Here is a 20948-nt window from a genome sequence, read left to right on the forward strand (position 1 = left end):
AGTCCTCCTAGCAGTTCCAAGGCAAAAAAGAGTGCTTGAGGTCACTCACAGACCAGGGCACAGGCCAGTAGAGAAGTAAACACCTCTTCTTGGATCATACTGCCTCAGAAGAAGTGAAAATTTACAGGTGCCTACAAGTAGCTCTGAAAACAGCAGCACAAAATCCCTGAAGCTTGGGACAGAGCACTCCCACTCTGGAAACAGGGTCATACCTTGACAAAGAGCTCAAAAGTCAAGTAATTGGCTGGGAAAATGAGCACACAGTGTGAAAAAAAACCTGAGACTATAGAATCTTACTTTGGTGACAGAGAAGATCAAAACACACAGCCAGAAGACAACAAAGTCAAAGATCCTACATTCAAAGCCTACAAGAAAAATATGAATTGGTCTCAGGCCATGAAAGCACTCAAAAAGGATCTTGAAAATCAAGTAAGACAAGTAGAGGAAAAATTGGGAAAAGAAATGAGAGGGATGCAAGAAAATTATAAAAAAATGAGCCAACAGCTTGCTAAAGAAGACCCCTCCAAAAATACAGATGAACAAAATACCTTAAAAATAGTCTAACCCAAATGGCAAAAGAGGTCCAAAAAGCCAATGAGAAGATTACCTTAAAAAACATAATTGGACAAATGGAAAAAAAAATTCAAAGGCTCACTGAAGAAAATAATTCCTTAAAAAATAGAATGGAGTAAACAGGAGTTAATGACTTTATGAGAATTCAAGAAATTATAAAACAGAACCAAAAGAATGGCAAAATAGAAGACAATGTGAAATATTTCATTGAAAAACCACTGACCTGGAAAATAGATCCAGGAGAGATTAATTTAAAAAAATTATTGTACTACCAGAAAGCCATGATAAAAAAATCAGCCTAGACATCATCTTTTAAGAAATCATCAAGGAAAAATCCCCTGATATTCTAGAACCAGAGAGTAAAATAGAAATTTAAAGAATCCACTGATTGCTTCTGGCAAAAGATTCCAAAAGCAAAACTAGGAATATTGTAGCCAAATTCCAGAGTTCCCAGGTCAAGGAGAAAATATTGCAAGCAGGTAGAAAGGAACAATTCAAGTATTGTAGAAACACAATCAGGACAATACAAGATCTAGAAGCTTCTACATTAAGGGATCAAAGGGCTCGGAATATGATATTCTGGAGGTCAATGGAGCTAGGATTAAAACCAAGAATCACCTGCCCAACAAAACTGAGTAATAATTTTATGGATTTTCAATTAAATAGAGGAGTTTCAAGCATTCTCAATGAAAAGACCAGAGATGAATAGAAAATTTGACTTTCAAATACAAAAATCAAGAGAAGCATGGAAAGGTAAACAGGAAAGAGAAATCATAAGGGACTTATTAAAGTTGAATTGTTTGCATTCATACATGGAAAGATGATATTTGTAACTCATGAGACCTTTCTCAGTATTAGGGTAGTTGAAGGTAATATACATATATGTACATATATGTATATATATATATATATATATATATATATATATAAAGAGACAGAGAGAGAGAGAAAGAGAGAGAGAGAGAGAGAGAGGGCGCATCATGAGTTGAATATAAAGTGATGATATCTAAAAAATATTAAGGGGTAAGAGAGGAATATATTGGGAGGAGAAAGGGAGAAATAGAATGAGGTAAATTATCTCACATAAAAGAGGCAAGAAAAAGCTGGTACAGTGGAAAGGAAGAGGGGGCAGGTGAAAGGGAATGAGTGAACCTTACTCTCATCAGATTTGGCTTAAGGAGGGAATAACAAACACATTCAATTGGGCATCTTACCCTACAGGAAAGTAGAGGGGAAGGGGATAAGATAGGGTGATGATAGAAGGGAGGACAGATTTGGCGAGAGGGTAGTTAGAAGCAAACACTTTTGAAAAGGGACAGGGTCAAAGGAGAAAATTGAATAAATAGAGGATAGGATAGGATGGAGGGAAATATAGTTAGTCTTTCACAACATGACTATTATAGAAGTGTTTTGCATAATGATACATGTATAACCTATATTGAACTGCTTGCTGTCTCAAGAAGGGGGGATGAGGAGGGAAGAAAGGAGAAAATTTGCAACTCAAAGTTCTAAAAACAAATGTTTTTACATGCAACTGGGAAATAAGACATACAGGCAATGTGATATAGAAACCTATTTTGCCCTACAAGAAGGTAAGGAGGAAGGGGATGAGGGGAAGTGGGGTAATAGAAGAGAGGGTAGACTGGGGATGGGGGTTATCAGAATGTATGACATCTTGGGGAGGGGGGCAGGGGAGAGATGGGGAGAAAATTTGTAATTCAAAATCTTGTGGAAATGAATGTTGAAAACTAAAAATTAATTAATTAATCTTTAAAAAAATAAAAAAAAACCTAATTTTGGCAAGGGATATGTTCATCTTAGAATACCTTTTTCTTTACTTTATGTATCAGAGATTCCAAGCCATGACAATCAATACTTGAAATGTATTGATGGTTATTAAGAACTAGACTAGGGGGTAATAGCTTTCTCCTTTGAGAACCTGTTCTCCATGTCTTAGAATTTAATGTTAAGTCCTTAGGATACTTTGCTGGGAGAAGGGGAGGGAATTCTTGAATTTGTAGAAATCCAGGGTATTTCAAAGATTACCACCTTACAATAAATGCAAGGTTATACTTGTATGATTTTATTTAAGAGGTCAATTTTATGTTATCCCTTTAAAATATTTCTAGCTGATCAGTTGCCTTAAACTTTAATCATTCAAAAATTAGAAAGTCAAGGTTTTTCATTTCAGGGTCATGAATATAAATTTGTTCTAGATAAGAATGGATTCTTTCATATTTCCTGATTGTACTATGACCCCCCCCACCCTTTGCAAAATAATTAGGTTCAAATCCTGCAAATTTTGCATTATTATCAGGAAATCTTTGTTTTTCATTTAAAGCATTCAGTTTAATGAGACCACATTCCTTTTTTCTCCTGATCCTGGGATCTGTTTCCTGGGTCCACCTCTTTTCTTTTCCCACAGTCTTGGGTCAAGCCCTTAACTGTTCTGCAGGGGGGCTTTTATTCAACTCCCTGTTATTTCTTGCCCCAGCAGCAACACTTCCTTCAGTGTTTTTTTTTTTTTTAATCATGGCATTCTGTTGCTCAGAATGCTGCAGTGGCTCTGAAACTGCTTTCCAATCAAATTAAAACTCCTGATTCTGGGCTTCATTCTAGTCCTAAGAGATCTGCTCCACTACTGCCTCCCCCATCTTATGTAACTGCCCTTATCCTAGTCCTGCACTCTAACTACACTCTACCCAGGGAAATTTACTCTGAAAGAAGGGAAGGGTCATCCAGGAAACTTAGTTTTCCTCTTGCTTTCATTATTTCTTACTCTTCACTAGCCAGTTAGAAACTCCCTTCTCCATCAAATCCTATCATCCCCCTCAGTGAATGCTTTCTGGACTAATTCCATTAGGCCAGGGATTCTTAGCATTTATTGTATCATGGATCCCTCTGGAAGCCAGATGTATCCCTGATGTATGCCTACGTGTGTGTGTTTGTGTGTCTGTATGTGTTGGCCTAGTTCATCCTCCACCTCTCTCCTCTTTTGGGCTTATGTAAACTCAAGGGTTATTAAATAACTCCTACACAGGGAAGACTTGGAGGACCAAGGCAGTTGTTGGGAGCTTCCTGGATTTCTGGCAGCAAGGGGGAGGGGAAAGTGTCTAAGTAGCCTCCAAAAATGAAGGAAGAAGTCTTTCAGAGGTCTGTAATGGGGCAAAGAACTGGCATCCCCCCCTTCCCATAAGACGCCCAGGGAGGGAGAGATACTGACTGCTGGTCAAAGAACACTAAGTGTGCCATGGTACAAGGCAACTTTTCTGAACCAAGATGATGATTGCTGACTATGCAGGAAGTATAATCATCCTGAGTGTAGGCTTGGAATTCCTGGAAGTTTTCTTACACATGTTAACATTTTTTAAACCAAAGGAACTCTGAGAACTGGAAGGGTTGGATATCACCCATCACATGGAACATATCACGTATATGTAGAACTTCATCCTTCCAAAAGACAGGTAGGAATGGGGATTACAAAACTTGAGTTTTTTGATCTTTGGTTATTCTATATTTAGTCACTCCTTTATGGGACTGTAGCATTGTTCTATTTTGTTTTTATTCTTTCTCTTGGTAAATGGTGGAAGTTTTTCTACAACAATGATGTCATACTCCAGTAGAAATAGGAACCCACTAAACTATACATAAGGATACCTGCTGGATGCGTTAGAAAACCATACACTAACATTATCTATATTCTATTGTATTTTTCAATTTATTTTGTTAGATATCTCTTAATTACATGTTCATCTGATTCAGTGGTGGCCAGCAATTTGTGTTTGACACCTCTGTTCTAGGGGAGTTTTAGCATTTTATTAATAAGAAGTGGGGTGTGATGGGAGCAATATCTTAACTCTTTCCTCATGAAAATTAGTGTAGTTTTTCCTTTAAGAAAGTATTGAAACCATCTTCACATTTTAATTGGCTCAGAAGGCTAAAGACTGAAGTTACCGAAGTTTGTTCCTGGTTACCTGACTACAACAAATGTCCTTCGATGATGCTTCACTGCCAGACCACTATATGCAGCTTGGAGGCAGAGGATCTTTGCTAAGATGAATTAATTTACAGTGTTCTCAGTATTTATCTATGTTGAATAGCTTTCCTTTGCTATGACTAAATAAACCTACATCTGTTAATTTATGAATGATCCACAAATGTGTCATGTCATTCCAATATCAGACTTAAACTGTTAGACTCAGAACAGAAATCTTAGATAAAGGCAAAGATGCCATGCTCATCAAGTTGGCAGTTGGAACAAACTTTGGACAGAAATCAAACATATTAGATGAGAGAGTCAGGATCCAAAAAGATCAAGACAGGCTAGAGAATTGGGCAGAATCTAATAAGATGAATCATAGAAGGGCAATATGAAAAGTCTTACACTTGATTACAAAATAATTAACAGATACAATATGTAAAGTAGTTGTTCTGAAAAGGACCTGGGAGATTTACTGGATCATGACATCAACATAGTAAAGAAAGGGATTTTTCTTCTTGTTATTTAGTTATTTCAGTCATATCTGATTCTCCATGACTGCATTTGTGGTTTTCTTGGCAATGATTTTGAAGTGGTTTTGCATTTCCTTCTCTAGTTCATTTTGCAATTGAAGAAACTGAGACAAACAAGGTTAAGTGATTTGCCCAAGGTCACACAGCTAAGTGTCTGAGATCAAATTTGAACTCAGGTCCTCTTGACTCCAGATTTGGTCATCTATCCATTGTGCCACCTAGCTACCCCGAGAAGGGATAAGGCAACCAAATGAAATAATGCAATTAAAGATTGAATTGAGAAAGGCAAAATGTCCAGGCACTAGGGATAAGTTAATTGTGCTATGTCCTGTCTCCATATGAAGTCTCATTTTCTAATCAGATATCCTATTTCATGAAAGAGGTTTATCAAACAGAGATCATTCCAAGCAGAGGGAATAGAATGTCTACTAGGCTCAAGATAATGATATATGAAGTTCAATTGAAGGTATAAGTGATGTCTATTTTGGAAAACAGTCTGTCTCAAGTCTGTCATGATTCCTTTGGATCCTAACTGGAACATGATAACCATCTTCATGTAGATGAAGGGCTGTCACATAAAAGAGATTAGACAAATTGTGCTTGGCCCCATAGGCCAGAAATAGGAACAATGCGAAAAAGCTATGGAGAAGGACATTTATATTTGACATAAGAGTGGGGAGGATTTCCTAACTAATAGAACCATCCTAAAGTGAAATTGATTGCCTTTGGAAGTAGTTTAATTGTTCACTTCTTCTCCTGCACCTTTGAAGAAGCCCCAAGTCAATTTGAATAATAATTATGATTAGTAGTATTGATAATAATGGATATAATAAAGATGGCACTTATTAGCACTTTAAGATTTCCAAAGTGCTTTACATTATTTATTTCATTTGGTCCCTGCAAATGGTACTGATAGGCAGCATGACATGGTGGATAGGGAGATGGCCTTAGAGAGAGGGCAAGTTGGTTCGGCTTAAATCTTGCTTATGACACATACTGACTATATGATACTAGACATATGACTTAACTTTTCAGTGCCCCTAAATAATTGTCTAATACTTGAAGTTGCAGAAAGGCTGCAGATATTAATAGAGGGTACTGTCACACTGCAAGTTTTCTAAATCAATAAAACAATAGATTCAGACTCCTCACCCCAGCCCTTCACCCCAGAAGTGGGAGAGAGTAATTAAAATATTTCAACTGTCAGAAGAAAGAAAATGCCAACTAAATTTGCAATAGTGGTCAACTTGTAGTTCAAAGAGCATAATCAATTCAGCAGAGCTCCTGAATTCAAAACCTAGCTCTGCTACTCACTTACCTGTGTGATATTGGACAAAATGCTTGACATTTTTGAGCTTCAGCTTCCTCATCTGTATAAAGAGGGGATGGACTAGAATCAGTGCTATCAAATTCAGTTAGAAATCAGGTTACAAATACATACATAAGGATCCTTAAGGATAACATATTAACTTAGTTTTAAGATGTAATGTTATCTCTGTTTTCTTGAATTTGTATTTATTCTCTTAAATATTTCCCAGGTACATTTTCATCTAAGTACCTACTGTGGATCAAGCACCATTCTAGGCACTGATGATGCAAAAGCAAAAACCATGAAGTCCCTTTCTTCAGGTAGCTTGGATTCATTCCATTTTACAGTCGTTATTCCAAAATGAACCCAGTATAGGGCATTTGCACAAACATTCTGACTTTTTGAGTCTCTGTTTACTTGAATTTACCAATTCTTTTATGTCTATTATCTCTCTAACAATTTGCCTACTGGGAGTTAATTTAGTAGAAAAGAGTGATAGGACATAGGAGCCTTATCTTTAGTCATTCATTAAAGGAATTTTTCTTCTGATAAATTCAACCCCATCAAATACTATTTCCAAACTATCAGCCTAAGCACATTTATTTTACTGATAAGCCCTCAGAAAGCTAGATCCTGGACTGAGGATTTCCATCTGTTCTTCTTGCTTTAACCTTCTGTCCCCCATAGACTCTGGACTATGATTGGTAATCTTCTTAGGGGAGAGAGATGGGATGGGATTTCCCTCAGAGTCATTACTGCCTTTTAGATAAGAAAGGGTGGGGATTACTAAAACTTTTATTTAAGCCTGCTCATCTTCAAAGTAGGTTACAAGTTTTAGCAATTAATGATGAGAGATTGGGCCTATCACTCTAGGGCTAAAAGTGTTACCTATTTCTCTCACTGCCTATCCCCATTCAGAGACCTATCCCTATGATCCCACATAATAATGTTTGTCTACTGTGTCCATCCCTCAGCGCTTCTTGCTTCTTGTCAAGAGTCATTAGCAGCAACAGCTTTCAGGAATGCCCCTGCCTACTTCCACAAGCCTGCATCTCCCTTAAATTGAAATGGAGCTTTCAAATTCCTCAAGTCAATGAAAAAATTGTTTTGGCTCCCTCTATCATTAAAACCTGTAATATTCCATGAAATGACCTTCAGAAATTATTTCAAATCTTATCTCCAGGCATAGACACAGGCATAAAAGAACAATCAGTGAGGATTTGCCACTACTGAAAGTTCACTGACCAAAAATCACCTTTTAATTATTTATGGAGGGGGGGAATTGCATTCCAAGAGAACGTTTGATCACAGACTTGTGGGCTTTCAGCAAAAAGAGAACCACTGGTCCAGAGATTGCCTCCTTCCATCCTCTTTCTGTTCATTATCATTTTTTTCCATTGCAATACAAGTGTCCCTAGCACGGCTCAATAGATAAGATTTTACCAGCCAGACAAAGGGGAAGAGGGGGAGGTGAAGAGTGTGGGAGAACAGTAAAGACATCTAGCTAGAATTTTATTCCACAAGTTGTGCATAGGACAAATAAAGATATTGGCTTATTCCTTATCATGAGAATATCTCCAGAATAAAATAGATTGTGTGCATGAACAGTACAGTAAAAATAGATCAGAAAAATAGACCATGATTGAAATCAGTGATGATAGTAAGAGCTGATCCCTGGGTCTAGATGTAGAGGTAGACGGCCATCTATTCCAAACTCCAAATATTATAGTTAAGAAAATGAAGCCCAAACTGATCTGTGCCCTAGAGTTTTGAAGAGCTGCCCTGGGGGCACTGAGATGGTCTTTCTTGTCCAAAGCGCCCCTTAAGTAGTACCTCTGGGATGGGGGTGGAAAGATGAGGGGGATTCGAACCTGGATCCTCTGAATGCAGAGTCAGTATTTTTTTCCCTACTGTATCATACTGCCTTACTCATTAAATGCATTAAGGTTTGCAAAGTGCTTTACTTACATTACTTCCCCTGACCTTCACAGCTATCTTGTGAGGTAAATATTACAGATTGTATTATCATTTCCATTTTTCAGGTAAGAAAACTAAGGCACCAAAGAGTGATAACAAATATTTAACAGTTGTCTTCCAAAAAAAAAAGTACAGATGACACATTTTTAAGTTTAAATCCCTATCATTAATATTTTCTCCATTACTTTCTTAGTCTAAATAATTAACAAAAAAAAAGCCAAATCCCAATTTGTTAGTTTTTGCTGATTAATGAAGTGTAAATGCTCACACTGAAAATTTAACAATGAGCTTTAGATAATTTGTGTCTTAAACACACCTTTGAGCAAGGTAAAGTTCAAGGTAAAGCATCTATGCAGTAGCAAAGATCAGCCTGCAATACAGGTCTCCTGACCCCTAACCCAGTTTTCTTTCCATACCAGCATGCCACACTTCCTGTCTCTTGGCTCACTGCACTATTTCCTTAATGGGAGACAGAGAAGTAAGGCAATATCAAAGGCCTCTTTCTTATGCCTTCACCTTTTGATTCAATTCAACAAGCATTAATTAAGCACCCACTATATTCTAGGCACCATGCAGAGTGCTATTAATAGAAAGGCATCATGATTACAAAAGGTATTAAGCACTCATCATGGGATGAGAGAGGAAGAAAATGGAGAGAGAAAGAAGAAAAGGCAGAAAAGATGATTAAGGGGAAGAAAGAGGAAAAGGAGAAAGAAGAGAGAAAAGATATAAGAGAGTAAAAAAAATGGCAAAAGAGAGAAAAAGCTAAGGAGGAAATTTGCATAAGAAAATGCCGTGGGGGGGTGCGTGGGGGGGTGGGCACAATGTGCCATTGGCAAAAATCAGTCTATAAAGCTGTAAGAGAGTAAATTAACAACAGGAGGGTCAGCAGATCTTTTCATTGAAATTGTTGAGTTAATAAACTAGCTCTCTTTACAAATTTGACTTATTAGCATATTTAAATTAAAAACAGGGATTTAAAATCATTAAATAAGATAATATTTTCAAATCTAGCAATGGTGTTTTTAGGTGTATGTACCAAGAAGACCAAACAAATATTTCCAGTCCAACCTATAAATGATAAACAATATTCATTAAAACACCAAACGTCATCAAGCTTCTGTTTAAAGATTTGTGATGAGTGCTGGTGGGGGCAGCAAGGAACCCATTGACCTACAAAATAACCTTTTGGGTAGCTATATATATATATGTGTGTATATATATATATATATATATATATATATATATATATATATATATATATATATATATATGTATGTATGTATGTATGTATAGTTGCAAGCAAAATTGTCCTGCTATCAAGAATAAATTTGCCTTTGCAATTTCTAAACCTTCCTCTGAGTTTTTCCATCTTAGGTCAAACAGAATAAATCCAATCCCTTTTCCACATGACAGACCTTCAAATACTTGATAACAGTTATCATATTCTCCTTGAATCTTATCTTCTCCAGACTGAGCACCCATAGTTCGTTCAACTAATCTTCATATGCCATTGACTTAAAGATGTTACCATTCTTACTTCACACTTCTGCATGTTAGCATTATAAATTTAATATTAGAAAAGACATTGAAGATCATATGTTCCTCTGCATCTCTATACAACTAGGAAATCTGGGACCCAGATAAATTCAGTTACCCAAGGTCATTTAGCTAAGAACTGATAATGCTAATATTTTTCCCCTCCATGGTACCGTGCTGCTTTTTATTTTAAATATCCTTCCTAAATTATGTTTTCCAGAAGTAAACAAAATGCCCCAGAAGTAACCTAGCCAAGGCAAAATGTAGAGGAATTATTTCAATTCTTGTTCTGGGAAGACATCCTAAAAGATTCAAACTTATTGGTAAGTTGATTAATTTGTGATTTACTGCCAATAAAGCAAATTGTAGATTCCATGTTGTGTGATTCTCATCCACACTGTCTCAAAAACTATGGATAATTAGTGCTTTTTTGGTTATTATATGATATTAGTAACCCAGACTGAGCTGGTGGTCCACTAAAATCCTCCCAAGTCTTTTTTTCACATTAAGTATTTTCTACTCATGACTTTTCCTTCTTACATTTTAAAAATTGATTCAGTGAACCAAAGTATGACACTATATTTGTCTCTTCTAAACTTCATTTTTTAGATGGAACTTCATGTTGTATTTGATCATTTTTTGGGATCCTGACTCTGTCATCTTGAGCAATGATTGCCAAACTGCATGGCAAATTATTGCCCATAGGCATAGTTGCCTCACCCCACCCCACCACCTACACATACCATTTTCCCTTTTACTGTAATAGTTTTTCCTTGTTCATCTCTTTTATATGAGATAATTTCCCCCATTTTCCCCTTTCCACCTTCTCATAGGACACCCCTCTTTCTCTCCTATCCATTTTTTCAATCATCCCAATGTAATAAATTTGCTCCCACACCCTCTTTCTATGTAGAATATTTCTCACTACACTAATAATGATAAAGTTCCTAGAATTTACACTTATAATCTTCTCATATGAGAAGGTACACAGCTTAATTATATTGAGTATACTCTGATTTCTCCTTCATTTTTACCTTTTCATGTTTCTCTTCAGTCTTATATTTGAAAATCAAAATTTATATTCAGATTTGATCTCTTCATCAAAAAATCTTTAAAGTGCCTTATTTCTTCAAATGTCCATTTCTTGCTCTGAAGAATTATACTCAGTTTTGCTTGGTAGTGTTCTCAGTTTTTTTGCTTTCTGGAATATTATATTCTGAGACCTCTGCTCTTTTAGGTGGACTCTGCTAAATTTTGGGAACAGGGCTCAACTATGGTTCCAGGGTGTTTGAAGGGTTCCTTTCTGGTTGTTTAAATTATTTTAACTTTGCCCTGGGAACCCTATAATTTGATTCTAATATTCCCAATAGTTTTCATTTTGAGATCTCTTTCAGATGGTGATTAGTGGGTTCTTTCAATTTCTATTTTTACCTCTGGTCTTAAGATATTGGGGCAGTTTTCCTTGATAATTTCTTGAAGTATGATGTCTAGGCTCTTCTTTGATTGTGGCTTTTAGGTAGTCTAATCAATCTTAAATTCTCTCCAGTTTGCTAGGTCAATTGTTTTTTTTTTTTTTCTGATGATGTATTTCACATTTTTTCCTGTTTTCTTCATTCTTTTGAATTTGTTTTACTACTTCTTGATGTCTGATAGATTTACTATGTTCCACTTGCTCAATTATGGTTTTTAAAGAATTTTTTTCTTCATTCATTTTGTACCTCTTTTTTTGATTTGGCCAATTCTGTTGTTTAAGGTACTCTTTCTTCAGTGTTTTGGAGCCTCTTTTGCCAAACTGCTATCTTTTAATACTTTTTTTTCTTTTGCTTTCATTTCTTTATCTGATTTTCCTCTACCACTCTTATTTGATTTTCAAAATCATTTTCCAGCTCTTCCAAGAATTCTTATTTGGTTTGTGCTAAATTCACATTTTTTTTCTTTGAGACCTTGCTTGTAATTATTTTGAATTTATTGTCTTCTTCTGAGTTTGTATCTTAATCTTCCCTGTTAGCATAGTAGTTCTTTGTGATCGTAGTTTCTCTTCTTTTTTATTATTTGCTCATTTTCCCACTTTATTTCTTGTTTTGGAACTTTATGTTAATGTTGGGCCCTGTTCCCAGTTTGAGAGGCAGACAGATACTGTCTCAAGCTTCGAGTTTGTTTGTTTGTTTTGAAATACTGTTTTCAGAACTCATTCTGGGGCTTTGGATGTTTTTACTGCTTCCAAGATGCTGTGATCTGTGGAGAGATGTGGTTCCTGCTCCCTTGCTCTACAGTCTAATCCTTACCAAGGAAGGACCTCTGATCCTTTGGAATTACAATCAATACTGCTTTTCAGGGTCCCTGTTCCATTGGGATAAAAAATGATATTGTTCCTCACCTTCCCTGATCCCTTTTGACCAAAAGATATGCTGACCCTCAGGTATTCCACTTCATCTCAGCTGAAAGTGCTTCTCTCTACCCTTTAACTATTACCCAGAAGTTGGTATAGGTAATGGAATTGCTAAACAGATTTATCGATTAATGAAAATTATGTAAGGAAACTGTAGAAACTGTATACCATATCACTTCAGGTTACAAACATTTGATACCTATCAAATACTTATCAAAATACCACCTGGTGGCTAGAATTATATATTAGAAGTTATCTGGCATTCAAAAACAAATAGACAACAAACAAATCTCTATTCTGCAAATGCAGTATTCAAAATATCCTTTAAAATTAAAAAAAAAAACATGCATTGGAACTGGAGAATGAGTTCCTTACTACTTCCTGGAGATAACAATGATCTATAAAATTTAAGAATGTATATTGCCATATTAAATACTCATGAACACCAAAGTATAAGAAATTAGAACGTAAACACTTAAATATGATTTCAATGAAGTGATTGATTTAAAGTGTTGCACAGTTGGTCCAGAATATTATTCTATGCTGGTGGAAGAGCAAGAAAAAAGGGATTATGGTGGGGATACTTACTATAAGTTTCCTGTTCAGTTTTAATTGATTACTTACTAACTCTCACTCACAGAATGAAGTATTATAGCTCTCTGGGCCTCAAAGGCACTAGACCATCTTTTCTAGACCATAATATTTTAAAATGTAAAGTTTTAAAATAAAAATATAAAATACATTGTTATTAAGGAAACAAGTCTAGTTGGAGTTGAAAGTTCATATTAGGAACAAACAAGATATTGGTGGGGGGTAAAGCTTTGTTTGAAAATGAGTTTTTAATATTGTTCTGTTTAGTTTTTGTTTGAGTGAATTCATTTCAGAGAGTGGCCAATAACATAATATAGACATCCTTTAGCTACTAAATTGCCAGAAAAGTCTGGATATTTTTTCCCCAGACGTACTTCAAATGTGTATGGGAGTTTATATTTGACCAAATTCAGATGGAAAAGATGAATCACTGCATCAGATACTATTGGGGGAAAAATTGAGTGGATGAAGTAGATAAAGAAATACAAAAGGGTAAAAAGAAATGAACTCAGGAATGTTTGGAATAATATCAACTTCACAATGCAAAGAGATAAAGAAATTACAGAAAACATTGGGCTATTATTTGTCATTGCCCTTTCTGAAAATAGTGCCTCTTAGTGATGGTAATGCCAGGGATGATGTACGTTGCTTGCACTGAATAATACCTGTTTTGATAAATGTTGAATACTTGTTTTTGTTACCTGCAGTTATCATATCAAAAAATCTTCATTTTAAGTTTATGTATGCAGTGCTTCCATAGTAGATAAATGTTATCTCTAGTCATACTCTATAGAAGCTGATTAATTTTTCCTAACCTGTATGCTAGTAATTAAGGTACCTTCTACCAGTTGACTAGCATTGCCTTGAGATGTGGTAACATAATCTACTAGGCTTGGATTTCCTCAGGTTGGGGTGGCTGAGGCTCATAAAATTTAGCATATAATTCTCCAATATTTTCTTGACTATAAATGTTAATTCTTAATCATCTCAGTGAGCTCATCCCTGTAGCTATTCCCTTTAACAGTGCATATTGTAACTTCTATCCACTCATTCTGTATGACTTGTCTATGCTCTCCTAGAAATTTTTAATAGAAGGTCTAACCAACATGCTGAGAATACTCCTTGAGATTTCATATTGACTGATTATTATTGGACCCTCAATTACTGTTTGCTTTTGCTACATGATTAGACTGAAACACAAATTTATTTAAATAACAGTTACTCAACAAAACTGCAATTTTTATACAAGTCTTAGAAATAGTGATGATTTAGAGAAAGAATAACAAATGCTAATGTACTATCACCTGCACTTAATTTAAAACAGGTTTCCTACAAGGTCTAAGTTGCAAATTTTCTTTTATTTGAATAACACTTTCATAATTCAGTGGATCTGTTTACTTTTCAGTGTTAATACTCCACACAATATTGTTGATCCTAAACCATTTGTTTAGATTCATTGTATGTGACTTGTCTCTAAGTTTCTGAAACATAATGAAATCTATTCACATTCATTCATATTATGAATGTATGAAATAGATAAAGAAATACAAAGAAGTGTAAAGAAATGGGTCTTAGAATATTCAGAATGACATAAATATTGTATATCCTACTTTTCCTACCATTCATCTCTCCATAATGGTTTAAGTATCCCTCAAATATAATTCTTTAGACAATGTGTTATTTTCATTCTCAGTAATCAAGAATCAATGGAAGAATATTGGCTTTAAAAATTATAGGACTTAAGGTGGAGTCATAAAAATAATTAAACTGAGTCATAGGATAATAGAATGTTAGCATTAAAAGGAAACATGCCATTTTTGTCCACTCCTTCTAAAAATAATGTTTCTAACACTTGAAATTTGAAAAATTACACATATTACCTCTTTTAATCCTCACAATACCCCTGTGAGATGTTATTGTTATTATCCTCATTTTATACATGGGGACACAGAGGCTTAGAGATGCTAAATGACTTAGCTATAGTCTCACAATTACTATATCTGAGACAGGATTTGAATTCATGTCATCTTTACACATTTTCTTCCCTTTGGCGCAAAACTGCCTTTATTTTATAGATGATTAGGCTGAGGCCCAAAGAAATGAAGCAACTTACCCAAGGTCACACATGGAATCAATAACAAAGGTTGAAGTGGAAATTAATTCCTATTCCCAGGTTACTTTTATTTCCATGAAGCCACATGGCCTAATATTTCCATACAGTCAGAAGTCATCTCTGAACTATTCACTCTTCAGCAATGTTTAATACTTAAGGGTTTTTGCAAATTTGGCACAGCCCAGCATGAAAGCTTGCCACTTCAGTCTGCTGCCCTGCTTCAGGCATCAAAAGACTTTAATTAGCTTCTTTCCCTTAATTATTCTAGCTAGGACATTATCTGCTCATGGTTTCTGCCACTATAAGGACCCAAAGTCCCTGAACCTTTCCCACCAGGGGCTGCTTCACACTATGCTGCTGTTCTTGGTTCTTTTTTCCTTTTAAAGTGAGAAAAGAAAAAGGATGTGAAAAGATCATGCTCCATCCCCCATAAGGCCTAGCAACTACAGCTTCCAGTTATGAAAGTGTTACTCTTTCCAAATGCCAAGAGTTTAGTTCATGCTCTTCTTTGATCTAACCTTTAATTGTACAAAAGATTTTGCATAGAATGGCTCAAGATTATTATTATTTTTAATCACACTAACGAACACTGAATTTTGACTCAGCAAACCTGAGCCAAAATCTTAGTTCTGACCCTGTGTAGTCTTTTTAGTCTTAATTTCCTCATTTATATGGGGATAATGACACTGTCACTTCTTATGGCACAGGGCTATGGTGAGGAAATTGTGGTAAATTTTAACGGACTAAAGAAATTTGAGTTATTACTTATTTCTTTGAGGCATTTTGTAAGTTGACTTCTTTCTTTTGGAAATTGAGCTTATTCCTTGAAGGGTCCAGGTCCTTTTTTGTCTGAAGATTTTAAAACATACCGTGGACACAGAACACTACATATACACCAGTAGTGTGTTTTTCTTAAATCCTTTAAGAAGGGTAGCTCTAAAACAATCAGTAGAAATATGGAAAATGTTAGTATGTTGCATCTTCTGGATGAAGCAATTGTCAAATCTATTATTCACTGTCTATGCTTAATCTCTTCATTTTACTAAATTGTTTTTGAGAAAAATAAAGCTATTTACAACAACATCATTTACTACTGTGTGTATCTTCCCGTGTACTCTCCAACTTCAACTGTACCTATCTTTTGTCATCTTTGCCAGTTTGCTGGATGTGAAGTGACCCTATAATTTTCTGGCAGTTTTCTTGGCATCTCTAACATAGAAAGTCTCTGTAAAATTACAAATGATTGAGTTATGATAAAGAAGGAAGAACTTTTCTAAACCTGGGCCCCATTATGGCTGCCAGAAGTGAATTGCCTCATATGCCCAGAATGCTTTTTTTCCTGAACTCTACTTCATGGTTTCCTTAACTTCACTGAAAACTCAGCTCAAATCTTCCTTTCTGTAAGAGGCCTTTCCAGGTTCCTCTCTAGCCATATGTCCAGTGACATTTCTAAAATTACATTCTATCCATACTGTATATATCTTGTTTTCAGGTAATATTCACATGCTTTCTCACCCACTGAATGTGATCACTATGAGTCCAGGGACTATGCATCTCCATCCAATTTATTTACTTGTTCATTCGTTCATTTGTCTTCTTTACTTCCTTCCTTCCTTCCTTCCTTCCTTCCTTCCTTCCTTCCTTCCTTCCTTCCTTCCTTCCTTTCTGTGTTTATGACTGGCACATAGTGCACCTTTAATGAAAACTGTTGATGACCATAAAGGGTTATTTAAAAAGACAGAGCCAAGATCATGGAGTAAAGGCAGGGACTTGATTGAATTCTCCCCCAAATCCCTCCAAATTCCTGTAAAAAATGATTCTAAACAAATTCAAGAGCAGAAGAACCCAAAATATGCTGGAGTGAAACAAATTTCCAAACCAAGACAACCTGGAATGTGAATGTCGACAGTAAAGGTATATTGCATCAGGCTGGGAGAAAAGTGCAAACTAATGCTGGCTGCACTAGCACAGACTACGCCTCCCTGCAAACCTAGAGCTGGCCTCAGGGGACTAAATCACTGGCAACTGTGTTGGTTTCTAGACCTCTGAGCCCACAGACACCAAAGACAACTTAGAAGGTCAGTAGGAAAGGTCTGTTGGACCTGAGGGAGAGGAGCATGGTCTGGTAGTGGCAGGATTCTCAGCTCACAGAAGGTGGAAGGATTGAGTGGATGATCAGAGAGAGATTCCAGGGATCTCTTTGCTGGCACAGAGGAAGAATTTTCTTGCTTTGCCTGTGCTTTGATCTGGGTTACAGTCCTGCGTGGTGATCCTGGTGTGAGAAGTAGCACTACAATGAGGGAGCTTGTGGCCCCACTGAAGAGAGAATCCTCCTCACAGTTCCAAGGCAGAAGAGTGCCTGTGGTCACTAATAGACAAGAGCAAAGGCAAAGAGGGGAGTAAACACCTCTCCTTCAATAATACAACCTTGGAAGAACTGAAAATTTACAGATCCTTAGAAGTATCTCTAAAAATAGCTGCACAAAATCCCTGAAGCTTGGGACAGTACACCCTCCACACTGGAAGCTGAACCCTACCTTAAAAAGACTTAAAAAGTCAAATAATTGGCTGGAAAAATAAGCAAACAGCAGGAAAAAATCAGACTATAAAATCTTTCTTTTGTGACAAAGAAGATCAAAACATACAACCAGAAGAAGACAACAAAGCCAAAACTCCTATATCCAAAGCCTCCAAGAAACACATGAATTGGTTTCAGGACATGGAAGAAGTCAAAAAGGATTTTGAAAATCAACTAAGACAAGCAGAGGAAAAATTGGGAAGAGAAATGAAAGTGATGTAAGAAAATCATGAAAAACAAAATCAACAGCTTGTTAAAGGAGACCCAAAAATACTGAAGGAAATAACACCCTACAAAATAGAATAACCCAAATGGCAAAGAGGTCCAAAAAAGCCAATGAGGAAAAGAATGCCTTAAAAAAACAGAATTGGCCAAATGGAAAAAGTGGTCTAAAAGCTCACTGAAGAAAATAATTACTTAAAAATTAGAATGGAGAAAAAGGAAGCTAATGACTATGTAAGAAATCAAGAAATTATCAAACAGAACCAAAAGAAAGAAAAAAATAGAAGACAATGGGGAATATCTCATTGGAAAAACCACTGACCTGGAAAACAGATCTAGGAGAGAGAATTTTAAAATTGTTGGACTACCTGAAAGCCATGATCCAAAAAATAGCCTAGACATCATCTTTCAAGAAATTATCAAGGGAAACAACCTTGATATTTTAGAATTAGAAGGTAAAATAGAAATTAAAAGAATCCACTGATCACTTCCTGAAAGATATCCCAATAAACTCATAGGAATATTATAGCCAAATTACAGAGTTCCCAGGTTAAGGGAGAAATATTGGAAGCAGCCATAAAGAAACAATTCAAGTATCATGGAAACATAATCAGAATAACACAAGATTTAGCAGCTTCTATATTAAGGGATTGGAGGTCTTGGAATATGATATTCGGGAGGTTAGAGGAGCTAGGATTAAAACCAAGAATCACCTACATAGGAAAACTGAGTATAAACCTTCAGGAGAAAAAAAATGCACATTGAGTGAAATAGAGAACTTTCAAGCATTCTTGATGAAAAGTCCAGAGCTGAATAGAAAATTTGACTTTCAAATACAATACTCAAGAGAAGCATGAAAAAATAAACAAGAAGGATAAATCATAAAGGACTTATTAAAGTTGAACTGCTTACATTCCTACATGGAATGATAATATTTGTGACTCATGAGAGGTTTCACAGTGTTAGAGCAGTTGGAGGGAATATGTAAATATATATACTTATGCATGTATATGTATATATATATATACATATGTGTATATTATATATGTATATATATATGTATATATATATAATGGAGAGACAGACAGAGAGAGAGAGAGAGAGAGAAACAGAGGGCACAGGGTGAGTTGAATATGAAGGGAGGATATCTAAAAATTAAAATTAGGGAGTAAGAGAGGAATGTACTGGGAGAGGGAGAAAGGGAGGTATAATGGTGTAAATGAACTTACATTAAATAGGCAAGGGCAGTCCTGTTCAGGGCCTGTAGCAGTGGCAGCAGCAGCAGCAGCAGCTACTCAAGGGGCTATTAGCTCACACACTGAATGTTTAAAAGTCACCTATTTAAACTTCCAGGAGGAAAGACAGTGGAATAAACAGTGAGTCACTCTCATCCTCCCTTGTTGATCTTGAAAAAGCCAGAGAATATTGTCTGAGGAAAAATCCTGGAATAGTGGAGCCAGCGGAAAGATGGCAGTCTTGGGAGGTTAGGGGATTAACAGTAAAGCTCCATCTTTCTGTGACTAAAGGGGAGCAGTTCAGGACAGGAAGCATCCTGGCAAGCTAACAGCAAGTCTCACCTCAGTGGAGCAGCAGGAGATCTTGAACCCAGTGTGGAGGAGCATGCAAACACCAACACCAGGCACATACCATCACCAGTTCAGCACCAGGTAAAATACCAGACCACTACAACATCCAACTGCAAGCACCAGAGGTGCCAGCACAGAAAACCAGTAACCAGGCCCCTAGCCTCTAGCATAAGTCTGTGACAGGGCCCCCTGGACCCTATAAGCAGAGATTAAATTTAAAAGCCAGAAGAAAGGCAAACACATGAGCAAGAAGAATAAAAATAAAATCAATGACCATAGAGAAGTAACTTGGTGACAGGGAAGATCAGAATGCAAATTCAGAAGCAGACAACATGGTCAATATACCCACATCTGAAACCTCAAAGGGGAATATGAACTGGCTTCAAAACCAAAAAGCCTTCTTGGAGAGCTGAAGAAGGGTTTTAAAAGTCAAATAAGAGATGTAGAAGAAAAATTTTAAAATAAAATTGACAAAATAGAAAAAAGTACACTGAAGAAAACAATTCCTTAAAAAGTAATTAGCCAAATGGTAAAGGAGGTACAAAAGCTAACTGAAGAAAATGATTTGTTAAAAATTAGAATTGAGCAACTGGAAGCTAATGACTCAATGAGACATCAAGAACCCGTCAAAAAATTGGAAGAATGAAAAAAATAGAAGAATACATATAATACCTTATTAGAAAGATAACTGACCTGGAAAATAGGTCCAGGAGAGATCATTTAAGAATTATTGGTCTACATGAGACCTATGATGAAATAAAGAGCTTGAACAGTATCTTTCAAGAAATCATCAAGGAAAACTGCCTTGAGGTACTAGAACCAGAGGGTAAAATACTTATCAAAAAATCCACCAATCACCTCCTGAAAGAGATCCCAAATTAAAAATGCCAAGGAATATTGTAATCAAACTCCAGAATTATCACATCAAGGAGAAAACACTGTAAGCAGCCAGAAAGAAACAAGGCAAATATTGTGGAGCCACTAGTAAGACTCAATGAAATACACTGAATTACTCAAAGGAAAAAAAAAAGCCAAACTCTTCAAGGGCGTTTGGTTGAACTAAGTGCTAAGAGCCCATTTTGCTTACCAGCACACTCCACCCCTTGTTCCAGGATACATAATCTAATCAGCCATGGATCCTGGAACATACATTGAGAAACAGTTAGGCAGGAAACTAAAACATCATTCAAAATAAAGCAAAACATATCATTCAGTGACATTCCCAAATATTTATTTACAATTCAAATGTCCACCCTAGATCAAAGCAAGTTAATCTCTTTAGCTAATACAGAGTGTCCAAATAAAGTACTTCTTCAGCAGCACAAGGACAATGCAGGCTTTTTCCCAGTACCCTGAGGCAAGGGCATGCTTTAGTTAGTAAAGTCCTAAAGCAAACAAACAAACAAATAGAGTTCTCTTGGGGATGTGTCCTTCTCCCCAAACTGCAGTTGCAGCTTCCACTTGGCACCCAAAGTCCAAACAAAGTTCTGTTGGGATCTGTTCTCCCCATTATGTTCTAGTCCCTGGTTCCAAGTCCTGAGGTCTGATGGTCAATAAAG

At 36.2% G+C, this 20948-nt stretch overlaps 1 pseudogene; it reads right to left on the reverse strand.

The window, feature by feature from the left end:
• Nucleotides 1–9856, reverse strand: part of LOC118857826 — a 52143-nt pseudogene extending 42287 nt beyond the window's left edge.
• Between the last annotated feature and the right edge of the window lie 11092 nt (nt 9857–20948).

The sequence above is a fragment of the Trichosurus vulpecula genome, chromosome 7 (assembly GCF_011100635.1).
Source record: "Trichosurus vulpecula isolate mTriVul1 chromosome 7, mTriVul1.pri, whole genome shotgun sequence".
Taxonomy (NCBI): Eukaryota; Metazoa; Chordata; class Mammalia; order Diprotodontia; family Phalangeridae; genus Trichosurus; species Trichosurus vulpecula.